Genomic DNA, 13,476 nt, shown 5'->3' on the forward strand with positions numbered 1-13,476 from the left:
AGTGGATGCCTTGTTTAAGCCCGAATTTGGCGGTGATTGTTTCAATTGCACAGCATCGATGGAGGAGTGATTCTGCTTGCTGTTGTCTGTGGGTGGGGGTCCCCGTCCCGCTGACCCGGTACTGGGCCCGACGGAGTTTGGTGGGTCGGGGTCTCTGGCCTGCGGACTTAACCGGGTTGACCGTGGCTGTGAATCAAGACTGGTCACCCTCCGCATCTGCACGTTCGGGATCCTGTTTGTCCCCCTCGAGGATGCCAGATTCACCCAGGGAGGTGATTGTGATTGGTGCCCGACGTGAGACTATGGATCGAATGGTGCTTGAGCGATCGCTGAGGTCAATACTGGCAGAAATTTCGGCGTTCCATTCACATGAGGATGTCTTATTGAGCAAATTGGACACGCGCCTATCTGAGATGCTCTTGGTGGAACCGGACCCAGCCTTACTGTCGGAACAGCAATCTGCAGCCATTCAAACCGCGGCCATTTTTACTCCCTGCGAGAACCCCGTGAGGAAGCAAGTATTGAAACCATCGGATGGTGCCCTGGAGGACGGTGTTCCCGAGGTTGTCACTGTATTGCCGAACCTTTCACCACTATCGACTTTGGAGGTACCGAAAGGCGTTCCCCTCCCGGAAACTTTTGTTCGTGACTTTCCATTCATTTTGTGGTTGTCCTTTCCTTACTTGGTGAATTTACGACTCCTGAGCAAGATACATTGGGACTTTCCATCTGGGAGGGAGAGTTCTCCTGCGTCTGGAGATTTCGCGGACTCACTGCCTAGGAGTCACCATAGATTGATTCTTGATGACTCCCTTCTCCTTTATTACTCCTTTGTGTGCCTTTGGGTCTCGCTGGGGGCGTTCGTGTGCTGGTTCGGAAGGGCCAAGGTTAAGATCAACCAGGTCGGGACGGGTTGGATTGGCTTTTAAGGGTGTTCAACTTGCAACTGTTTGATCTAAGAGGCTGGGCGGTGGATCACGGTGCCCCCTAATTTCTTCTATAAGTGTTGTCATACCGTGGTCTTTTAGTGATAGGGGGTGTCTGTTTCTGGCGGAGGGACTAAAGGGGCTGGGAGTCCAAACGGATAAGCCCTCCTCCATTCTTTTTCCTACTTTTAGGGTTTTAGTTATTCGGGGCGACAGGCACGCTGCTAGTGGGGTTAGGCTATAGCCCTTTGCAGGGGTGCAGGGTGGGGGGCTGGAAAGGGGTTTTTATTTTGCCTTTTTTTTATTTCTATGGCCTTTTTCTTCCTTCCCTTTCTCTTCCTTAAAGGATCAGTATGGCTGACGATTCATTCGGATTCTTATTGTGTACCTATATTTAGTGCTTATGCTTTTATGATATCCTGATTCCCGGGTGGCAGGCCCTGAGAACTGGCGCTCAACATTGAATGTATATCGTATTGTTGTTTGCACCGATCCATATGCTTTGCGTCAATGTTCCATTGCAGCGGTTATTATGTGCATATCCTGTCTCTTGCCCTGTTATGTTATGTTATGTTATGTTATGTTATGTTATGTTAATATTATTTATACAGCGCACAGCTGCCCCAGCAAAGGGGCGTCCTGGCGCTTGAACAGGTACTAAAACATAACACGCAGGAAGAGGAAAAAACACGGCTAACCAAGTACAGAAAACAGGAAAGTTTTGATAGCACGCCTAAAGGCGGTCAGATTATCCAGAGCTCGAATGTGCACGGGGAGTGAGTTCCACAAACCAGCGGCAAGCACTCGGTAGGAGCGGCCACCCATCCTGCTGAGTTTGAAACGAGGGCAGACCGCGAGATGAAGAGCCTCCGATCTCAAGGACCTCGAAGGGACATAGGGGATGAGCAAGTTAGCAAGTGCAGGCGGCGAGGAAAGCTTCATGATTTTGAAGGCCAGACAAAGCGACTTAAACTTTATTCTTTGTCTGACCGGCAGCCAGTGAAGGGCGGAAATGGTGCTGGAAACAGAGCAATGCCTGGGAAGACCTGTCCCCCGTATTCTTCTGTTTGATTGTATGGCACCTTATCCTTTCTTAAATAATATAAAATGGAATCTCAGTCTCATCCTGTGACTCAGTTGTGCATTCTAATACAAGTTTTATCCTGAGTCCCTGCCGGACCTCAGGGTTGTCGGCTGATGAGGTGTGTCGTACTGTGATATAGGCGGTCTTAATTTTGTTTAGCGGCCGGCCCCTGTGATTGTAGGCCCATGCTTGTATGTTTATTGAATGCTACAATAAAGGTTTTTAAAAAAAAAAAATAATAACTGCGGCTTCGCTAGCAGGGAGAGGAGTGACCGCAGCGGCGTTGTATTGTATTGTATTGTATTGTATTGTAAGGGGAACTTGTAAAGCGCACTGACACCGTGGGTTTCTTGGCGCTGGTTGGATGCAGAAGGATCAGAGGGATTTAGCTGGATTGAGGGAAAAGCCATGTTTTTAGGGATTTACGGAAAAGAATGAGAGAGTTAGAGGTTTTGAGAGAGAGGGGAAAGGAGTTCCAAAGTTTAAGTAGGCATGCGGATCCGATGAGATCGAGGAGTCTGTGGTATACAACTCAGAGTAGTAGGGCTGAAAGGTGTCTGCTATGCAGGTATCTACAGTGGCATCGCCCCCGAGAGCCCCATGGACCGCTTCTACAGCTTGTGCATGTTGTTTACTACGCAGACAATGCATCAGCATGCATCCCCCTTTATTAATCCCTACAAAATATTTATGTTTCAAGCAGACTATTGCATGCTCAGCCCTATCCAGGTGAAGGCGTTGAAGGTGTTGGTGTTCCCTTTCAAGTTGTCTCCAGATCCTAGGGGCTCCGGAGTGATTATGAATAGCCTCCAGCTTGCTCACCCTCAACTCAAGCTCCTCCCTCTTAGCCTCTCTCATTTTATTTTCATGTGCTGCTTTTGCTATAAGTATTATCAGGCAAAAAAGGTCCTTGAGTGAATACAATTGGAAACAATTTAATCAATGGCAAGGTATAAACAAATGGAAGTGAACAATAATACAGTGGGATACAGTCCTGTATCCAGTACATAAAACAAGGCGAGACAAAACAAAAATTTACAAGGGTAGGATGTTTTGCATGGCAATTTAGAAATAGTGAGACGCTAGTAGAAATAATAGATCAGTCTAGCTGTACTCATGTAGTAAACACAATTGGGTAACACAGTGGGAAACTAGTGTGTGACTACATAAACTGTCAACGGCGTTTCGATCCTATTAAAAATAAAGGATCATCATCAGGACTACCATTGCATTGCCTGAATTTGCAAGCCTCTGAAGGGAGGTAAGGAAACAAAAACAAGGAACATTTGTTTAAAACCTACAACCTGAAAAGCATTACATTGCGGATTCCAGACCATGCTTTAAGTGAAGAACTTCCATACGTGCGTGAACTAGGTGTTCAGTGTCATCCAGTCTGCAATTTTACAGGTGATCTTATACGGGAACCATTCTGGAGGTGATTCAGCTGTCTGTCCGGTTAACCTGTCACCGGCTTCTGTAGCGGGGGAGAGGGGTGGGGTTAAGATAGGTGGACCGGTACCGCGAGTTGCCGGCTGAGTTGGAGGTATAGAAGTACATACCGTGAACCCTGAATGAGTACTTGAAGACAGGTCCACGGCACGTCTGGTAGCGATCACCTTACTTCCTTGTGCTAACGGCTACCAGACGCGCCGTGGACCTGTCTTCACGCACTCATTCAGATTCAGACAGCCGAATCACCTACAGAACGGTTCCCGTATAAGATCACCTGATCTCTATTAGCGTGCGATCGTCAAACACGACGCACCGTGAACTGATACCACGCCCTCAATTGAGGCAGTCCAGGTACGGTCTGCTACTTAGGTTAAGTCCTTAACGAACCTCAAGGGATCGAACAATCCCTCCTTACACCAGCTCCTTCTCTTAATTCAGGAGCCGGTCACCGCCCTACCCGATATGGTACTGCTGATTGTCAATCTGCTCGTCAGTCACTCTAGGTTACACAACGCAATTCATCCCTTGCTCCACCTTGAGACCGTTATCACCTTAACTTGACCACGTAAACCCGTACACACCAGACACCGTGTGACACACGTCACCTTAATTATCACAGTTGAGAAATGTAAAATTGAAGACTGGATGGCACTGAACACCTAGTTCACGCACGTATGGAAGTTCTTCATTTAAAGCATGGTCTGGAATCCGCAATGTAACGCTTTACAGGTTGTAGGTTTTCAACAAATGTTCCTTGTTTTTTGTTTCCTTACCTCCCTTCACAGGCTTGCAAATTCAGGCAATGCAATGGCAGTCCTGATGATGATCCTTTATTTTTAACAGGATCCAAACGCCGTCGACAGTTTATGTAGTCACACACTAGTTTCCCCATGTGTTACACAATTGTGTTTACTACAGGAGTACAGCTGGGCTGATCTATTATTTCTACTAGTGTCTCACTATTTCTAAATTGCCTGCAAAACACCCTACCCTTGTAAATTTTTGTTTCGTCTTGCCTTGTTTTATGTACTGGATACAGGACTGTATCTCACTGTATTATTGTTCATTTCCATTTGTTTATACCTTGCCATTGATTAGATCAGTGTCCGGCTGGACACTTTCTTCATTATAGCGCAGATTGTTGCCTATAAATCATTTAATTGTTTCCAATTGTATTCAGTCAAGGACCTTTGTTGCCTGATAATACTATTACCCCTGGTCCTTGATTACCTAGTGGGTTCCCTTGCCTCTTATAAACAGCTTTAGCTATAAGAGCACCCAGGCCTCCAGCTTTAGAGTCTCCCAGAACGAGGACAGGGCAGTGGAGTGCTAAGTAGTCCTGAGTAGCATTCCGAAGCGTGGTCACAGTCGTTGGGGACTTCAGCTTCGACTCTCGAAGACGTCACGGGGGATGTTGTTTGGGGTGGGTAGGTGTGCATAGTCAATGTAATATGTGTGTGTTTTGAAAGCGAACGGGCCTCAATAGGGGAGGTCTGGATGCGCTCCCAAGCAGAGGGGGAGACTAGGAAATGGTACAGACTAGCATAAGTTTTATGGGCAGTGGAATAAAAGGTATAATCCAGTTCTCCAGGGTGCAGGGCATGCCACACACCTCGCATCTCACATTCTTCCAGCCATTCCTGGCTCCCGAATGACAGGGCTCCAGTGCCACCAACCCTCATGCCAGAGCGGCCCAGCTCACTATCCAATACTACATTTAAGTCCCCGCCCAATACTACTGCCGCATCTGGGGTGTAAAGTATCTTGGTTAGGGCTTCCATCAGAAAGTCCTCTTGGTGCTCATTGGGAGAATAAATTGAGGCCAGCGTAAAATGGAATGTACCCATCCGCACCCAAATGGCCAGCAGGCGGCCTTTGATTTTGGCCAGAGGACCAAGATCTGTGCCAGTAAAATTTTGGGAAAATAAGATAAATGCAAAAAGCACAATTGATGGATAGAATGCAGAACAATGTCATACATTCACCCCAGTACAGAGATCTGGGCCTAAATCCATTGTTGTTTTAGCTCACCATGCCATTCCAGTTTGGACCCAGTCATATTCAAATCAGTCTTGACCCTGCGCCCAATGGGAACAGTCCAGCATGAACTGCCAGGCAAGGTCCTCCCTGGACTGAAAACAAGCTTCCTAGGACTGGTTTTGGGGTTTCTCCCAACATCAGCCATGATAGCTCAACTCCAGTGGTATGGAGAGCACGGGACCCACATCTGGGCATATCTGTCCCACTTTGGGTGCAGAATGCTAAAAGAACAATTGATGAACAGAATGCAGGACAATGTCATACATTCACCCCAGTACAGAGATCTGGGCCTAAATCCATTGTTTTTATGCTCACCATACCATAATAGTTTGGACCCAGCCATGTGCAAATCAGTCAACACTGCGCCCAGTTGGAAGAGTCCAGCCTGAACTGTCAGGCCAGGTCTTCCCTGGACTGGAAACAAGCACCCTAGGACCGGTTTTGGGATTTCACCCCTCCTCAGCCAGGATAGCTTGACTCCACTGGCATGGAGAGCATGGGACCCAGGCCTGGGCCTACCTGTCCCACTCGGGTGACAAATGCAAAAAGAAAAATTGATGTACAGAATGCAGAACAATGTCATACATTCACCCCAGTACAGAGATCTGGAACTAAATCCATCATTTTTTTGCTCACCATGCCATTCCAGTTTGGACCCAGCAGCATGCAAATCAGACTTGACCCTGCACCCAGTGGGAACAGTCCAGCCAGTTCGGGCTGGACTGTTCCAACAAGGAACAGGGTCCAAACTGATTTGCATATGGCTGGGTACAAACTGGGGTGGTGTGGTGAGCAAAAGAATGATGGATTAAACCCAGATCCTTGTGACTGGGGTAAATGTTTGCATTGTCCAGCATTCCGTCCATCAATTGTTTCTTTTTCATATGTCGCCCTAAGTGGTAAGGGTATGCCCAGACGTGGGTCCCGTGCTCACTACACCACTGGATTCTAGCTAGCCTGGCAGATGAAGGGTAAGGCCCTGAAACCGGATGCTTGTTTCCAGTCCACGGAGGACGTGGCTTGGCAGTTCGGGCTGGACTGTTCCCACAAGGAACAGGGTCAAGACTGATTTTCATATGGCTGGGTCCAAACTGGTGTGGTGTGGTGAGCAAAAGAATGATGGATTAAACCCAGATCCTTGTGACTGAGTGAATGTTTGCACTGTCCAGCATTCCATCCATCAACTGTTTCTTTTAGAATATAGGATAGCCACTCCTCCCTTCTTGCCCTTCCCAGAAGACCAGTATTGCCATGGAAACCCTCTTGCATGTATTCTGTGTGTATCTTTTGGAAGTAGGTGAGTCTCCTGGAGCAAGCATATATCCCCCCTAGATTGCTCCAACAGGGATAGTACTGCTTTCCTCTTAGTAAGATTATTAAGGCCTCGGAAGTTAAGGCTAATTATCTTAGTCTCCATGGGCATAATGATAATGGTGCATCTTGGAAAGCCAGACTTGTGCACTACTAATCTCCGGTGAGATATGAAAAAGGTGTGGTATATACTCCATTCTGCTGTGGGTGTGCGTAAATGGGGGGTGGACCAAAATTGGCTCGCCAGAAGGGGACCCAAAACAAACCCATTAACAACCCCAACATTACAACACAACATCTAAAATAATTCACTACAAGAAATCATCAAAGTTCGTCCCTGAAGGGTGGCCAGAAAGTATGAGGGCAACCAGGAGGGCAAGAGACATTCACCAACGCCGTGGTCAGCCGCCCCGCCCCTCCCAGGCCCAACACTGCAATCCACCCCATCCATCTAGAAATACCAGGAGGGTCCGATGCATCTCCTTCAGGCCCGGAGAGTGAGCGAATCACAGCTAACCTCTTTTTAACAATAGTAGCGGAGTCAGGCTGAAGGCACTCAAGTCTGAAACCGGCTCGCGAGCCTCGCCAGTGACCAAGTGAAGCACTAACCCCATTGGAAGTGCTCTGTGAAGCCAGATGGTTGAGGTCCAAATTAAGGAGCTTGCAGGTCTTCTCCAAGGAGCAAAGCTGGTGGAGCTTGCCGTTGTATCGAAATATTAGGCGAAACGGGTAGCCACAAGAGTAGGCTATTCCGGAGGAGCATAAATGGTTGGATATGGGACGAAAATCTTTTTGCTTCAGCAAGGTACTTGCTATCAGGTCCTGGAAAAGCTGTAGGGAGTGATCTCGAAATTGCAGTGCTTGGCTGGATTGGGCCGCTTTAACAATGGCTTCCTTTATCTAGAAGTCTTGCACACAGACCAAAATGTCTGCGGGAGGACGATTAGCCTGGCGAGGAGGACCCACACAGTGACAACGATCCACTTTGACTATATTCTCGCCAGAGGTGCCCAAAACAGAATTAAACAGAGCTTGCACATACCCCTCAAAATCGGCTCCTTCTGCGCCGGTGGAGACAGCACGAATACAGATATTGTTCCACCTCGACCTATTCTCCAGGTCCTCTGTATGCGATCAGAGGTCAAGTTGTAATGTAATGTAATGTATGTGGTCTTGTAAAGCGCACTGCTGCCCTGAGGCGTTGTGGCGCTGTAGACCGCTGGGGAACCCGTCCTGGCTATCCCTGTGAGATGGTCCCTACTGGGTATCTCCAAGGTGAAACCAGGCATCCCTGGCGAATGTGGGGGGCCGTTGTAGAGATGAGGCAAGCTAATGCCCAGAGTTGCCGAGTGTGATCCCTGGTTAGAGTAGGCACCAAGGCGAGAATTATCGAGTCTGCTGACCCTGGTCCACGACCCTGCCGCGTTGGGAATTGAACCCTGGTCCCGGGCCGTTCTCTGCTTCCAGGTCTGCCGCCTCTAACCAGTGAGCCACACCACTCCTCTTCATGGAGTGCAGCGATTGCCTCATCCCTAGTCCAGTGCCCTTCTCCAGGGCCGCCACCCTCTCACCCCCTGCATCGACATCCCAACGCACCTCTCACATCTGACTGCAGATCAGTCTTTATCACTAAAACGTCCTCACAATGCTAGACAAAATCACGGGTCACCGCACCCTCAGCACATTCTCCTGTAGCGGTCTATCCCTGTATTTTTCAGAAGTAGGTCATGCACTGAGCGCGCCTTTTTAAACTTGGCCTTCGCCATGATTCGTTCTGGGCGGCTCCCTATTAGTTATATGATGTCCGGGGCCAGAACGGCAGATTTAGCTATACCCACACACAGGTTTGTTCACAGTGCTGATTGATACCAGGGCAAAGTAAACTAGGCCTCCTTAGGATGAAGCAGATGCTTGGGCCAAGTTCCTCTGCTGCAGACCAGGCCTTCTCAAATCACCATGCTGATGGCTCCCAAGAAGGCCGCCTCCTGTCAAAGTACCTTGATCTACCTATAAGAAAAATGAAGCTACTTCCCAAAGCCTTCTACCCAGTGCACACCATCTTAATCAATACGGCTGCACCAGAAAGGGGGAAAGAGGGTGGGGACAGTAAAGAGACAACTCTGGCTTCGACCTGCACTCTCGCTCTCGCTTCTATTATGGAGTATTCACTCTTCCAGACTCTACAATCTATGCAGGAGCTGAGAGTACCTAATGCACAGAGGGAGATACAATGTCAACATACACTCTATACTTTCCTCTCTCTCTACAAATGATTATGTCTGAATAAATGGTAAATCCTTCCCCACCAGGTGTTGAACGAGTTAAAGCTTCTCTTCTATAATAGTGTACAGAGTGAAGTAACAATAATCTCTGTTCGGACAGAGTTAGAATTGAAATACACTAGTTTCAGCTTAGTCAATGTCTTTCACAGTAAATAGTTTCTTTTCAACAGTTTTTATGAAGGTTTGTGATGAGTTTGCTTGGTTTCAGACAGTTTGGACTTCCAGAAGTGAGCGCGCAAAAAGTAACAGGGAAGAAAAAGAATAGGGAGGAAAGAGCAGGAAGGAACGCTAGGGAGGCAGAGGCAATAATGAAGCACTGAACTTAAGGTGTTCTAACTAGTCCGCCCTGAAGTTGCTTGCAGATCACTCTGAACACGATACCTACATACTGGAAACTACTGGCTTACTTGGATGCTGGACAGATGAGTTTGAGGTTTGAGAATGCCTTCCTCAAACCCTCAGTAACAGGAACTCTGGAGATACAACTATTAGTGTTCTGGAAACTTGGGACTAGGAGGAGTTCAAAAAGGTCACTTGAGGCGGCTATGAGGTATTGTAGACTAAATTCACTGGTGACGGAAATTCCGGACCCTCCACACAGTACTGCTTGAAATTTGGAGGTCTGGAGGAAATGTCTACTTAAATACCACAATAACCCAGGAACGAGAGATGAACTCTCCTGAATTCTAAGGAGCTATGAAATCAGGCTGCTACCCTTCAAAGGGAATATTCAGAGGAGTGGCTCAGAAATGAGTCTTCTTCCCTCAGACTCAAATTGAAGTGCGCAGATGGGCGCACACTCTCCTAACTCGAGATCACTAAAATCGCAAGATTTCATAACCCCTTTTACTATTTACAGAATGCCATGAAAACACGGCGGCCATCTTGTAATGTGTCATTCCTCTACTAAATATCAATCCACAGATTGACACGAGAGGGTTTAACTAAAACCCTATATCTTTTTGTGAGTTTCCTTTTACAACTGTCCTTTACAATGGAAATAGTATTAACGAGATTCTTGACCGTACCCCCTCTCAAAGACCGATTCAACGGTCCTGGTTTGAGAGGATGCTGCAAGTGAAAACGTCTTGTAAGTAGAGGGGAATGGACGTTTTCTAGGACCTGTCCTCTGGCCCATAACCCTTCCAATCTACTAGGTAATGAAGTCTTCCTCTGATTCTCTGAGTCTAGAATTCCTTTCACTACATAATCAGGATGTCCATCTATCAACAGAGGGAAAGGAGGCTTTAATAATCTGATGTTGTGTGTAGATTTCTTTAGAAGGGATACATGGAAGATGGGATGAATGCAAAAATTAGGTGGAATTTTGAGTTTGACAGTGACTGGCCCTAGCACTTGTTCTATGGAATAAGGGCCTACAAAACGAGGTTGGAATTTCCTATTGCCTTTTAGACAGAGGTGATGAGTGGATAGCCACACCCGATCCCCCACTCGATACTCTGGTGCTTGTGGGAAGGTGGATACCTGACTATGGTTGCCCCCAACTTTTTGCCTGGTGTTTTGCTGGTTTTCCGACTTAGTTGGCCTGGGACCCTGCCAATCAGGACCCCAGGCCTACTGCTCTCTCTCTAAAATGGATTCCATGTACCTTAGGTGCATTGTCCAATTGGTACTGGGCCACCTTATCAGACCCTGTAACTCAGGGCATAGGTGTAATCACCCTTTGCTGTAGATATAGTATACCTATATCTAACCCTAAAATGGACACACAGATTCCTATCAGTCACTCCTATGGCAGGCCTTGACAATCCTGAAGGCAGAGTGCTTGGAATCGTGTGAGATGGTGCTCTGGCATGAGCTGAGCCCGTTTGCAGCTTGCGGAACCAAGTCCTAATAGCTGTTCCATGATAACGCATACCATATACTCTTAAGTGCATTATAATCCTCGCGGATAAATGCTATCTTTGGTATCGCTTTATCAAAACATGTCGAGTAAGGTGTCATACGAATTGGAATACTAACCCCTCGCCAATTCTGGCGACGGGGTTAGCATTCCACCCTTCTAGAGGGACACGACATGTATGTAACTGTGAACCCCGGTTAAAGTTAACTCAAGCCTCAGCATCACAAAATGGATGCTGCCACCACAGACACGAGTCTGACCCCCTGCAGCTGGGAGTCCTTCCAGCGAGGGGAGCTTGGACAAAGGGTTTCCTGTCAGGGGCGGTGCTAGCACCATCCCAGACAGGGTTTTGTGTATCCTGGGTAGGCAGGGCTTTACAGGAAGGTGACTGCAAGTGGCACCCCAGTGCTCACTACGCATCTGCCGGCTAGAACCAGTTCCAGGGGCACACCAGCCCCTGGCCTGGGGAAAGTCCGGCATGGGAGAGGGGTGTAACCACCCCCCTTTCTGGCCCCACCCCTAGGGCAGGACCTAGTCGCGTACCCACCCCCTTTCTTTAGGATAAAGGCAGGAGCGGGGACCCTTCCAAATTAGATCATCTTTGAATCAAGAAACTACTTTCTACGAAAGGAACTCTCGACTTCTTCTTAAGATTTCTCCCTTGTGGCTAAGGAGTAGTCACCCTGCATCCGCAGGCACCATCTAAGAACTCTGCGGTTTGCTGCACGTCCTTCCTCCGGAATCCGACCGACCAGCATGACGAGACCCGGCTTCCCTGGCACCTCTGACCTCTACCTACCTCTACAGCTAAGCTGAGAACCGTAGGTGCGACGAGACCTCGAGGGACTGGCCATCATCAGAACTGCACGACTTCTATCCAGCACGACCGCCAAGGGATCCTCTGGTGAGTGCTTTGGGGTCGGAGAAGCCCCGACCCTGAGCAGCTCCAGCACCGAAGTCCAGCCCCCCAGCATCCACGAGATCTGCGTGGGGCCCTTCTGCTTTTTGGCTGCTCACCGTGTTGTCTGGCTACTAGCCCGTTGGCTTGTGGCCTTCCCGACGACGACCGACGACATCACCACTGCTAGTCTGGTTGCTCCAGACTGGCCCTTGCTCCCTTCCAAAAGAGGAGCACCCCGGACCCTCCTGGTCCACTCCAGACGCCATTTTACGTCCACCGCGTGGGCTTGAATTTGCCAAGACTTGTTGCCCCAATCCTGGGTCCAGCGACGTCGACAGCAGCAACCATCGTGGGACAGCTCGCACCTCCATCCTGGTCGCCGACAACGCCTCCTGGTCCGTGAGACTGCAGAGCCCAGCATCGCCCACTCACCTGGTCAAGGTGACTACCATCCGGTGCCCTCCTGGTGCCATCTGATCACTGGCTAGTGGTCAAGAACTTGGTCCCCTCTGCTTTCAGGTGTCATCCATCTTCGATCCAGGCTTGGATCACTTCGAACAATCTTCACTGGTCGCCTGCCAGCAACTCTTTCTTCAGGCTCCTGGTTCGTCAACGAGGATTCCCGACGTCTTTTCAGACCTATGCAGCCGCAGCCCAATGGGCTAGGTAACTTCGGCATTTCGGTGCCCCAGCTCCAAGGGTCCAGATCCACTGTCGTTTTCGACCTACCTTATCGGGTTCGCCCGAGAACACTAACTTTGCTTTTACCAGCTCCCATAGACTTTGTCCCGCATCCCGCGTGAGAGTGCACACTCTGCACCCGAGTCCCCTAGGCCTCCTACTAGTAATCTGAAGGTTCAGTAACATAGTCCTAGTGATTCCAAAGCCTATTAGTCCAGTACTTACCTGCTAGTAATTTCGCATTCCACTTTCATAGTATATGGTTTTTCGTGCCCCTCAGGCATTTGTGTAAATTGTGCAACTTAAAGTATTTTCGTAAGAGTTTTGTTGTGTGCTTAGTACCCTGTCCTCATAAAGAGTACAGGGCTGTTGTGATCTAAATAAATACACTGTTTATTTTCATAACACTTGTGTGGTGTCCTTTCACTTGGTGTTCAAGGGGTATATGTGATGGTATAACAGCTGGCTTAACACGCCCTCTAGAGTTTAGCCCGAAGACTGCTCTTGTCCATGCTACTAGGATAGCTGGTCTATCGGTTGACTTACAACCAATCACCATAAGGGTTGTTTGGACTGATACATAGTGATCACTAGAATAGTGAACACTGAATATCAGGCCAACTTCTCACAGTGCTGACTTTGTGTTTGTCTGCCTGTTTCTTGTAATTAACCCTATCTTTTGTTTAATTAGATTCTGATGACTAATGAACAAGAGTCAAATCCTTCATGATATCTCTAACAGCTAGCACCCAAAAATCTCCTTGACAATTAAATGAGCTCGGATGTCACCTATAATTTAAAAAGAAAGGGGAGTATCCAGTGGAAACATTCTTGGCATTGTTATGTGCAAACTCTGCCATCCATAGCAATTCTGACCATTCACCGTCCTGATCCAGAAGGAACAACCAGAGGTATTGTTCTAACTCTTGGTTAAC

At 48.1% G+C, this 13,476-nt stretch overlaps 1 protein-coding gene across 1 annotated transcript in view; it reads right to left on the bottom strand.

Annotated features, from left to right (window-relative positions):
• Window positions 1-13,476, bottom strand: part of GRAMD1A (GRAM domain containing 1A) — a 633,794-nt gene that overhangs the window by 315,779 nt on the left and 304,539 nt on the right. The window lies entirely within an intron of this gene.

The sequence above is a fragment of the Lissotriton vulgaris genome, chromosome 7 (assembly GCF_964263255.1).
Source record: "Lissotriton vulgaris chromosome 7, aLisVul1.2, whole genome shotgun sequence".
Classification (NCBI taxonomy): Eukaryota; Metazoa; Chordata; class Amphibia; order Caudata; family Salamandridae; genus Lissotriton; species Lissotriton vulgaris.